The sequence below is a fragment of the Triticum aestivum genome, chromosome 4B, assembly GCF_018294505.1.
Source record: "Triticum aestivum cultivar Chinese Spring chromosome 4B, IWGSC CS RefSeq v2.1, whole genome shotgun sequence".
Classification (NCBI taxonomy): Eukaryota; Viridiplantae; Streptophyta; class Magnoliopsida; order Poales; family Poaceae; genus Triticum; species Triticum aestivum.
Genome location: NC_057804.1, coordinates 149,539,057 through 149,551,839, shown reverse-complemented (window position 1 = coordinate 149,551,839; position 12,783 = coordinate 149,539,057).

Below are 12,783 nucleotides of genomic sequence, written 5' to 3'. Positions count from 1 at the left end.
GGTATTTTCTGAATTTTTGATGCAAATAACATCAGAGGGGGGTGCACCAGGTGTGCACGACCCACCTAGGGGCGCCAGCAGCTCCAGGTGTGCCCTGGTGGGTTGTTGTCCCCACGTGGGCCCCCTCACTTATCTCTTTAACCCATGTCATCACCTACCTCGAGAAAAAAAATCACCATTGCTCTCTCTCTCTCTCTCTCATGCTCTTGCTCTCAAACCCGCAGATTTCGATCTCTTTGCTCGAAGCTCCGTTTTTGAAACTGTTTTGGGGGATTGCTACTTGGTATGTAACTCCTCCATAGGTCCAATTAGTTTTTGCTTTAGTGGATTATATTGAATAATAAGCTACTCTTGGTGCTGCTGTAGATGAGCTTGCATGTTGAATTCTTAGAGTTCTAAGTAGTTTGAATGCTTAATATGGTCTCCATACATCCCTATGAGTAGTTGATATCAATCTTGTGAAGTTTTATTGACAAAAAGTTTGTGGATAAAAATTTCAGAATTTTATTTATAGGAATAAGATGAGTTTCTTTAGGAAGTTTGCTTCCAAGAAGAACTCTAAGGGAGTCATTGGGGAGTCATCGGACAACGATCTCCACACTCGGAGAATGGCGGAGGTGCGGCCGTGCATAACCCCTTCATGGATGGTGCCGGGATCAGTCAAGAGTTCACACAATTTGCTGCTAATGCTGGTCTTACTGACTTCGTCGCAGCTGACTGTGAACAATATTATCTCCTTACAAATTCCTTTGTGCAAAGTTTTCATTTTCTGAGTAGGAATAACTCTCCAAAGGTGTAGTTTAATTTATATGCTGAAACTCGTCAGATACCACTCACTGAATTTTGTGATATTTGCTTGATCCCTTCTGACGGGGAAATAAGAGAGCCTAGGCCTACAAAGTTTGAGGACTTTTATCGCACTCTGTCAGTGGGAGATGAGAGAGGGGTATCGAGTGTTACCGCCACTAACTTGCAGTTTCCTTTTGTGCATTATTTTGCTTTATTCATTACATAGTGTTTACTTGCTAGAGAGAAGGTTGGTGACTAAGTGCCCTCGATTTTGCTATCTTAAGCCATGCACTTTATGGCGATAACAACTATAGCCTTGGGGCTATCATTGCACGTTGCCTGCACCTTAACAGAACCAAGGGTAAAATTCATGGTGGTATTTATGCGACTTGTTTAGCGAGTCATTTTAACATTCAGATTCACCAGCATGATTACCATTTAACCAAGGTTTATTTAGATCGCTAGGCTATGGTAGCTCATCAATTTATTGATGGCGAGAACACCACTATTCAATCCCTTACAACCAGGTTTTCAGTGTGGATACCCGTGATATTATTCTGTTGCCTGCACCTACTTTGTTTGATTCTATTGCCAGGAGAGGATACAGGATCATGCCAGAGGACATCGTCGCCTACCGGAACAACCAGGCAACGGCTGAGGAGGAGCCTCAGGAGTGGGATGCTCAGGTGCCCGCTCCACAACACTTCGAGATGGGTATAGATGGCTACTACGAGTGGTGATTACCAAGCTAGGCCAAAAGCCTAGGGGGAGTACGTATTTCCACCGACATTATATTCATGTTCACACATTTTAATCTAGTTGTCGGTGTTCACACTTTTTCATTGTATCATCCATGTTATATTTATTTTCTTGCTTTCTTCTTGTGTGTTTGAAAAACTTTGAGAAAATCCAAAAAAATGTTGCCTACTTCTTTTCGGTTTTTCTTTCCAGTTTAACTAGTTGTAGTGTTTAAAAGAAAACCCAAAAAGATTTCCTTGTTCTTCTTTTGCTTGTTGGGATCTTTCCCGTGTAAATAGTTTTTCATGTTTTTGTTTTTCTCTTTAATTTGCTTTGCTCAAGAAAAACTAAAAAATCCAAAAATATTTTAGTGTGTTTATCTGAAATTATTTTCCTTTTATTGAGTCGAGAAGACCATGATGAAAATGTCGAGTGGCTTTCATATGTGAAAGTGCGACTAATCCCTGGGTGGTTTTGGTAATTCTTAACAACATATAGCTCATTGAACTAATACTCTTTCAAGATGATCATTTCAGAAATTTCAATGATTGGCATGGCATGGACTAGAGATGTGGACCCCTTAAAATGCTAAGGACATATATTGGCAACAAGCTCAAGACTCTACATTTTCATTTTAGTGATCCAAGATCACATTGAGTCCATAGGAAAGCCAATACTATTAAAAGGGGATGAGGTGTTGCTTAATGGCTTACTTGCTCAAAATGCTTAGTGGTATGCTCCAAAAGCCTCAACCACTTCCTCATTTCCACATATGTCCTAAACCTAAAAGTCAAACTCAGCCCCACCGATTTGAGCTATCCGGCACCACCGAGTTCATTTGACATAGCCACTGCCACAAACCCTAATCACTTCGGTTTCACCGATAGGGATCTCGGTCTCACCGAGATGGGATTGCAAACTCTCTGTTTCCCTTCGTAATGTTTCGGTCTCACTGAAATGAGCGATCGGTCCCACCGAGTTTGCAATGCAAACTCCCTGTTTCCTTTTCGTAACATTTCGGTCCCACCGAAATGAGCAAATCGGTCCCATCGAGTTTGCCTGAACAACTCTCTGTTTGCTTATTACTGAAATCAGTCCCACCGAGTTCATGTGATCGGTCTCACCGAGATCAAGTTATGCCCTAACCCTAGCGCATCAGTCTCACCGAGTTGATCATGTCGGTCCCACCGAAAAGCCTAACGTTCACATTTTGAACTGAATTGGTCTGACCGAGTTTCACCATTCGGTCTCACCGAGTTTGGGAATCTGTGTGTAACGGTTAGATTTTGTGTGGAGGCTATATATACCCCTCCACCCACTCTTCATTCGTGGAGAGAGCCATCAGAACGTGGCTACACTTCCAGTATTCATTTGTCGTGAGAGAACCACCTACACATGTGTTGAGACCAAGACATTCCATTCCAACCACAAGAATCTTGATCTCTAGCCTTCCCCAAGTTGCTTTCCACTCAAATCATCTTTCCACCATAGCCAAATCTGTGAGAGAGAGTTGAGTGTTGGGGAGACTATCATTTGAAGCACAAGAGCAAGGAGTTCATCATCAACACACCATCTATTACCTTTTGGAGAGTGGTGTCTCCTAGATTGGTTAGGTGTCACTTGGGAGCCTCCGTCAAGATTGTGGAGTTGAACCAAGGAGTTTGTAAGGGTAAGGAGATCTCGTGAAGATCTACCCAAGTGAGGCAAGTCCTTCGTGGGCGATGGTCATGGTGGGATAGACAAGGTTGCTTCTTTGTGGACCCTTCGTGCGTGGAGCCCTCCGTGGACTCGTGCAGCCGTTACCCTTTGTGGGTTGAAGTCTCCATCAACGTGGATGTATGATAGCACCACCTATCAGAACCACGCCAAAAATCTCCATGTCAACATTGTGTTTGCTCCCTCCAAACTCCTCCCTTTTACCTTCATACACAATGATTTACATTCCGCTGCTATACTCTTAGAATTGCATATGTAGGTTGATTGCTTGACTAGTGCTAAGTTGCTAAAATCTGCCAAGAATTAAAATTGGGAAAAGGCTAGGATTTTATTTGGTCAAGTAGTCCAATCACCCCCTCAAGTCATACTTACGATCCTACAAGTGGTATCAGAGCTCTGGTCTCCATTTTCCTTGATTTCCATAGCTTTGGTGATCATAGCCTTGGTTTCACAACCTAGGAGAGTATGGCATCTAGCGAGGGAATTTACCATCGTAGAGGTCCTTACTTTGATGGTACTAGTTTTGCTAGTTGAAAACATAAGATGTAAATGCATATTCTTGGACATAACCCCGCCGTTTGGGATATTGTCTGTATTAGTTTGCAAGGTGAATTCTTTGATGGGAGAGAACCGAATCGTGAAGCTACTGCGGAAAAATTGAAGATGTTGCAATACAATGCTTAAGCTTGCGATATCCTCTTCAACGGATTGTGCCCTGAAGAATTCAACAAAATCAGTCGTCTTGAGAATGCAAAGGAGATTTGGGATACTTTGGTTGATATGTACGAAGGTACCGACTCCGTCAAGAAATCCAAGTTGGATGTGCTTCAAAGTCAACTTGACAAGTTCAAAATGAAGTATGGTGAAGGTACCGCTGAAATGTACTCTAGGATTGCTCTCATCACAAATGAGATTGCCGGCTTAGGAAGTGAAAAGATGACCGACAAATTCATCCTCAAGAAGATCCTAAGAGCCTTGGATGGAAAATATGACACCATGTGCACTTTGATACAAATGATGCCAAATTACAAAGATCTCAAGCCAACCGAAGTCATTGGAAGAATTGTTGCTCATGAGATGTCACTCAATGATAAAGAAGAGCTTCACAACAAGTCTAGTGGTGCTTACAAAGCCTAATGTGATGCTCCTACATCATCAAGTGAGAAACAAGCCTTCAATGAAGAATTGAGCTTAATGGTGAAGAACCTCAACAAATTCTACAAGAGTAGAAGTAAGGAAAGAAGTTCCAAGTCAAGGTCCTACAATGACAAAAGATCTTCTAGTCGTCAGCGAAATTGCTACAATTGTGGAAGACCTAGACACTACTCCAATGAGTGTACATCTCCATAAAAAAAGAAGAGAAGACTCACCTAAAAGGAGAAGCAAAAGGGAAGAATCGCCTCCAAGGGAGAGAAGGAGTAGAGATGATCGCTATGAACGAAGAACCTCTCGAAGAAGCAAGGATTCGGAAAGGAAGGACAAGTCATTAAGGAGCTACACGAAACGAAGACATCAAGCTCATGTTGGTGAATGGGTATCCAGCTCCGACTCTGACCACCACTCTGAGAGAAGTTATCACTTTGACTCCGAATATACTCAAGATGAAGGTGTTGCCGGTCTAGCACTTGTGTCAACCAACTCCTATGACATATTTGAGTCACCAAATGAAGGAATTGGAAGATGCTTCATGGCTAAAGGCCCCAAGGTATTACACCCCGAGTATGTTGATTTCAATAGTGATGAAGATGATTTGCTAGGTGATGATGATTTACTTGTTGACAACTCTAGTGATGAATACTATGATGAAAATGCTATTAATCATGCTAATCAAGATGAAACGAATGACAATGATAAAAAGGAGATTGAGCGTCTAACTGAAGAACCAAACACTCTTAAGTTAGCTCATGAAACTACTTTAGAAGATCATCGAGAACTTTTAAAATCTCATGAGAAAGAACATGGGTTCTTAAAAGCCAGCAATGATGATCTTCGGAAGAAAAGTTCTTACATTGCCAAGTGTTTACTCTTGTCTACTTACATGCCACAAGTAAAATCTAGCAACAAGAGCAAGAAAGATTCTTCTTCTAGTAGTAACAATAATCATGCTAAATCCAACATTGTTGCTTCTAGTAGTTCTCTTGATTCCACTAGCCAAGTTACACTTGAGCATGAAAATATCTTATTGAAGGGAATTATAGAGAAAGGTGTTTACAAGAGCCTTGCCGGAAGTAAACAATTTGAGGAAATTGTATGAAAGCAAGGAAGACACAGGAAGAATCAAGGTGTTGGTTTTGAACGAAAGTTCAATGCCAATGGAGTTGAGTGGGAAGAAGATCAATACCCCAAGATGAAGTTTGTTCCTTAACAAGAGAAGTATGATCCTACTTTCTCCAAGGGAACACAAGCTCAAGATGATATTCCACCACAAGACCACAAGCTAAAAGGCAAGGAGAAGCTTCAAGAGGAGATTGATGCATTTGAAGATGCTCCAAAGGCTTTGGTCAAGTGGGTTCCCAAGTCTACATCAAGTTCTACTTCATCAAGTACATCTACGACCCCAAGGATTCCCATCAAGATGATGTGGATCCTGAAGAAGAAGAACTAGAGAGTTCTTGAGGGTGACTCTGCCAACATACTTCACTCATATTCATTTTGTCAAGGACAAGTGCAAACAACTTCCACATCTTGCACTAGTTCAAGGAGTCACAAACCCTCTTGTTGGTAAGACAAGGACAAGGTAATCTAATGCTTTCATGGACATCATCGTGTGTGTGCTTCACTCTATGTCTATGGATATCCTTGTTTGTTCCTTGTGGGACTAACCCATGTAGGTATTGAAAGTGCAACTCACTCCAATGTATTGCTCCAAATGATCTACATCAACAATAAGCATCCACGTCTTCAACACCTACATGAAGTCATCATAGACAAAACCCAAGGTTAGTTCATCCCTCTTAGGGGGTATATCACATCTAGGGGGAGCTTTACTCTAAGAATTGGGCTAAATCAACTCTAATGGTGTGAACACAACAATGCTTTATGAAAAAGTGGTAACCCCACTTGTGCTTAAACGATGAGTATGACATATGATCAAATGTTCTCATTTGACTCCTAAGTCAATATACTCATATATAGATGACCTAGTCATCGCCAATTGCTTGATAGATGCTAGAGTGATTGTGCATGCTTTGCCACATATTTCATTTGCCATTTTATTGTGTGAGCATGTTGATTGCATACTTTTCTCATTCGAGGACAGCCATTTGTTGCTTTGATTGTTTGTCTCTTCTTCTTTTGCCAAATGGATGGATAAGAATGCCTAAGAACTTTCTCTAGCTATCTATGCTTTTCTTGTCTCAAACTCTATTCATGCTACATCACAAAGTTTGATCAAGTCAGATTCGAACCCTCTGGGTGAGGAGCACTCAGAGTCATCGATTCGTCATAGACTTAAACTTCCAAAACCTCTATGTGCATTTTGGTCTGACCGATCCATCCTTTTCTTTCATACCGAGTTCACTGAGTTGATCTAGGTTTCCAATCTCGGTGGAACCGATTAGAACTATTTAGTCAAACATAGTTGCAGTAAACGCTTGCGATTCTGCATCTCGGTGCCACCGAGTTGTTCCACTCGGTCGCACCGACGGGGTCAGGATATATATACTGACGAGTCAAATTTTAGAAACTTCTCCAAAACCTATTCACCCACGCGTGTCCTGCTCTGCCGACTCAGGTCTCGGATCGTCCTCTCGTCGCCAACGACCTCCCGCCGCTGATCTCTGCCATCGTTAACGGAAATCTTCACCTCCGTTGCCGCCGTAGCAAGCTCATCGCCAAGTTAGGGTATGAGTTCGACTCTTTGTGCAATCTTTTACCTCTGGTTCTTAGCACAAAGACAATGCCATGTTTCTTACCAAGTATGAGATCAATCTATCCAGAGAAAACTTCCTTTAGATTAGTTTTGATTCGAAAATTTTGGATTAGGTTTCCGCCGAACTCATCTCGGACCGACCGATTTGTAGAAATCGGTCTCACCGATTTGGCTTAGGCCATTGCACTTGTAATTTTTGGTCTGACCGAAACTTGCAAATCGGTGTGACCAAGTTTAGAACTTTGTGAAACCCTAGCAATATTGGTGTCCCCGAATTGTGCCTCGGTCTGACCGAGATCACTAGTTTAGACACAGATTGTTGCTTCGGTGTCATCGAGTTTAACAAATCGGTAGCTCCGAAATGCTTTCTATAGAAAACTAAAACTAAGTTTTTGACTCATTTGTTTTGCAAAAACTCTGCACTTTGTGATTCTCATCCATTCTACCTCATCTACAACTATTCACAGGGTCAACTCTCAGTGTGCAGTGACAGTATGTCTGATCAGAGTGACAGCCATAATAAGTTTGAGGAGCATCTGAATTTGAGTGAGGGCACTAGTCCCTCTGGTAGCTATGATGAGGGGAGCAGAAGCACTCCCAGCAACCTGCCTAAGGCAACAACAAGGCAGAGGAAGAAGAAAACCTCAGATTCGGAGGATGAGGATTTTGAAGTTGAGGGGTGACCTCAGAGAAGAAAGTGCTCAAGAAGGAATATGGTGCTGCTACCACCACCAAGCCAGACATGAAGAAGAAAACTCCTGCCAGAAGAGTGCCAATGTCAAAGGCTAGAGCATCAACACAAGAAACTACCGAGTTTACTCTTGAGCCAAGAATAGATGCCGATGGAAAGAAAAGAAAGGAAAGGGTCAGAAAAACTGTTGCCAGAGTGATTGGAAAGCCATCAATGGTGAGAGATTCTGCAGAAGAGGAGGAGGAAGAGCAAGATGCACCTCCTGCCAAGTCTCAAAAGCTAATGGGGGATGCCATCAAGTCTGGGGCTGCTCCTTCAAAGCCCAAGACCACCCCTAAAGCTCCAGCTCAAGCTTCCAAGTCTGCACCAAAGAGAAGCACTAGAAACATTCCTACTGCAGAGAAGAACAAGGCCCCAGTGCCTGAGATTGAAGAAGAAGAAGAGGAAGCCCAAGTGCTCAGAAAATTGAAGCCAAAGATACCAGACCATGATGACAATCATCCAGTGGCTGAGAACATGAAGGAGAGAAAGGATGCAGGTCTCCGACTATGGAGACAAGAAGATCCCTATGTTGTGAGGAGAAGGACTACTATGGACTACAAGTTTCACACCAAGGAATAGGAGGACTTCTATGAGATTGTGCTCCTAGATAAGAATCCCATTATGTGTGACATGAAGTGGGTGGACTAGAAACACATTGATGCCAATGAAGACCACTTTCCAAGAGTGCATGAGAGCTTCAGACCTAATGGAGTTGACACTTTTGTGGGTCAGAAATTGACCAAGTGGAATGATGAGCTTATCATGCAGTTCTATTGAACAGATCATTTCTATCATGATGGCAAGATTGTTTGGATGTCTGAAGGTACCAGGTACCAATCTTCTATTATTGAGTGGGCAAAGCTCATTAATGCCCCTGAAGAAGCCAAGAAGGGCATTGATGTCTATGCTGAGCGTAAGAAGGATCACAACTCCATGGCCAACATGTACAAGGAAATACCAGACAAAACCTTGGAGACACATAAGCTAGGCTCAGTGTACTATCTGATGTCAGGATTGGCCACCATGAACACTATTCTAAGGCACACCTTGTTGCCCAAATCAGGAGATCACAGGATGATCAGAGGCCACTCCATCAACTTGCTTCAGCTCTTTGATTTGCCCCAGAAGTTCAAGGTGATGAGTTTGATTGTTGAGACCATCAAGAGAACATTTGCTGATCAGAAGAGATCATGTGGGTATGCTCCACATATCCAGATGCTGATTAACTCCAAGATGAACAAGGGAGTGTATTTGTTGGACAAAGAGCACCTTCCCTTGAGGCCTAACTTTGAAGACAACACAGTTGTCATGAATGCTGAAGACCCCACATCAGTAGAGGCTCAAGAGAAGAGGTAGAAAGCAAAAGCCGAGAAGGCAGCAAAGATGCCAAGTGCTGAAGAGGCTTCACAAGTTTTCCTCAAGTCAAAGCAAGAACAACTTGGATATCTTATTCAAGACACTTTGAGGATTGAGAAAGGATTGGCCACCCTGACTCAGAATCAAGAGAGCCTGGAGAGGATCATTGAAACAAAGTTCTATGATCTTGACTTGAAGGTGACAGAAATACAAACACCAGTTGAGCATCTCCAAGAAGAAGCTGAAGAGAGGAAAGGAAAAGCAACCACAAAAGTGTTTCAGAGAGTGAATAGGGCACAGAGATCTGGAGCAATGCCAGTGACAGCCACTAGAGCTACTACGTCAGCACCTGCAGCCACAGCTTCAGTTGCCCCTCCGGTTGCAACTCCACCAGCTCGATCAACTTCAACAGATGCATTCATCCTTGGAGTTCTCTCAATGCCACCTCCTGAAGATTCAAGCTTAGAGAGCCGCATAGCACTATACATTTTCAAGCTTTTTGGTAACTTGTTGCCAAAGGGGGAGAAAGTGTATAGATCATAGGCTTCGAGAGAGAGCTTTGCTTCTTTTGCTACTTATTTGTTTGCTTGCTTGGTTGATACTTTATGTTTATGTGTCTGAGATACTTGTATGGTCATGTGTTTGATCATATCATACTTAATGCTTGTGCTTGGATGATGATATTCTCTATCTTTTATGTATGATCATTCACTTTGCCTTGGTGATGAGTGCATATTTCTTTTTTATCATTTTGAGTGCTCCACCAAGATGTATGTGACATGGAAGAGTAACCCATGATCCTAATCGATTGTGCATTTGCATTCAAAAGCAAATCTTAAATAATGCACAAATTTAGGGGGAGCTCTTGCTTATCACATACTTCTCAAGGCGATGATGTATTTCATTCTTATTATCATTTGTCGAACCTTTGATCTATATGTTGTCATCAATTACCAAAAAGGGGGAGATTGAAAGTGCAACTAACCCCTGGGTGGTTTTGGTAATTCTTAACAACATATAGCTCATTGAACTAATACTCTTTCAAGATGATCATTTCAGAAAGTTCAATGATTGGCATGGCATGGACTAGAGATGTGGACCCCTCAAAATGCTAAGGACATATATTGGCAACAAGCTCAAGACTCTACATTTTCATTTTAGTGATCCAAGATCACATTGAGTCCATAGGAAAGCCAATACTATTAAAAGGGGATGAGGTGTTGCTTAATGGCTTACTTGCTCAAAATGCTTAGTGATATGCTCCAAAACCCTCAACCACTTCCTCATTTCCACATATGTCCTAAACCTAAAAGTCAAACTCGGCCCCACCGATTTGATCTATCCGCCGCCATCGAGTTCATTTAACATAGCCACTGCCACAAACCCTAATCACTTCGCTTTCACCGATAGGGATCTCGGTCTCAATGAGATGGGATTGCAAACTCTCTGTTTCCCTTCGTAACGTAAATGAGTGATTGGTCCCACCGAGTTCGCAATGCAAACTCCATGTTTCCTTTTCGTAATGTTTCGGTCCCACCAAAATGAGCGAATCGGTCCCACCGAGTTTGCCTGACCAACTCTCTGTTTGCCTATTACTGAAATCAGTCCCACTGAGTTCATGTGATCGGTCTCACCGAGATCAAGTTATGCCCTAACCCTAGCGCATCGGTCCCACCGAGTTGATCATGCCAGTCCCACCGAAAAGCCTAACGTTCACATGTTGAACTGAATCGGTCTGACCGAGTTTCACCATTCGGTCTCACCGAGTTTGGGAATCTGTGTGTAACGGTTAGATTTCGTGTGGAGGCTATATATACCCCTCCACCCACTCTTCATTCATGGAGAGAGCCATCAAAACGTGCCTACACTTCCAGTATTCATTTTGTGAGAGAGAACCACCTACACATGTGTTGAGACAAGACATTCTATTCCAACCACAAGAATCTTGATCTCTAGCCTTCCCCAAGTTGCTTCCCACTCAAATCATCTTTCCACCATAGCCAAATCTGCGAGAGAGAGAGAGAGAGAGAGAGAGAGAGTGAGTTGAGTGTTGGGGAGACTATCATTTGAAGCACAAGAGCAAGGAGTTCATCATCACACACCATCTATTACCTTTTGGAGAGTGGTGTCTCCTAGATTGGTTTGGTGTCACTTGGGAGCCTCCGTCAAGTTTTTGGAGTTGAACCAAGGAGTTTGTATGGGCAAGGAGATCGCCTACTTCGTGAAGATCTACCAGAGTGAGGCAAGTCCCTCGTGGGCGATGTCCATGGTGGGATAGACAAGGTTGCTTCTTCGTGGACCCTTCTTGGGTGGAGCCCTTCGTGGACTCTCGCAGCCGTTACCCTTCATAGGTTGAAGTCTCCATCAACATGGATGTATGATAGCACCACCTATCGGAACCACGCCAAAAATATCTGTGTCAACATTGCGTTTGCTCCCTCCAAACTCTTCCCATTTACCTTCATATGCAATGATTTACATTCCGCTGCTATACTCTTAGAATTGCATGTGTAGTTTGATTGCTTGACTAGTGATAAGTTGCTAAAATCTGCCAAGAATTAAAATTGGGGAAAGGCTTGGATTTTATTTGGTCAAGTAGTCTAATCACCCCCCTCTAGACATACTTTCGATCCTACAGTATGCATTACCGTTGATCTAACAAAGAGCTCAAATTGCCTTGTCTTTTTCTCTTGAATAAAATGTTTGCAGATTCCAGCTTAGTCCATGGCACTCTTGCACTATTAGTATTTTCATATCATTCGGCCGTGCAAGTGAAAGGCAATAATGGCAATATTTGATGAACTGGCTGTGGTAGAGAGAAACGGGTATGAACTCAACTCGTTTTGTTCTTGTAAATATGTTTAATCTAGTATCCATGATTCAGCCTATTATGATCAAACATGTTTGCAATGAAAATTAGAGATTATTGTTCCTCATGCCATGCTTAAGTAGCTAGGAGTGGATAATGATTTATCATGGATGATGTTACATCTTGAGCTTGCATTGGTTTTCCTCGAAGAGGAGAGGGTGATGCAGCAATAGTAGCGTAAGTATTTCCCTCAGTTTTTGAGAACCAATGTATCAATCCAGTAGGAGGCTCCTCAACAAGTCCCACGCGCCTACACAAACAAACTGAGAACTCGCAACCAACGCGATAAAGGGGTTGTCAATCCCTTCACGGCCACTTGCAAAAGTGAGATCTGATAGAGATAGTATGATAAGATAAATATATTTTTGGTATTTTATAATATAGATGCAGAAAATAAAGATGCAAATAAAAGTAAATTGAAAGCAAATATGATAAGAGATAGACCCGGGGGCCATAGGTTTCACTAGAGGCTTCTCTCGAGAGCATAAGTATAATGGTGGGTGAACAAATTACTGTCGAGCAATTGATAGAAAAGCGAATAATTATGACATTATCTAGGCATGATCATGTATATAGGCATCACGTCCATAACAAGTAGACCGACTCCTGCCTGCATCTACTACTATTACTCCACACATCGACCGCTATCCAGCATGCATCTAGAGTATTAAGTTCATAAGAACAGAGTAACGCATTAAGCAAGATGACATG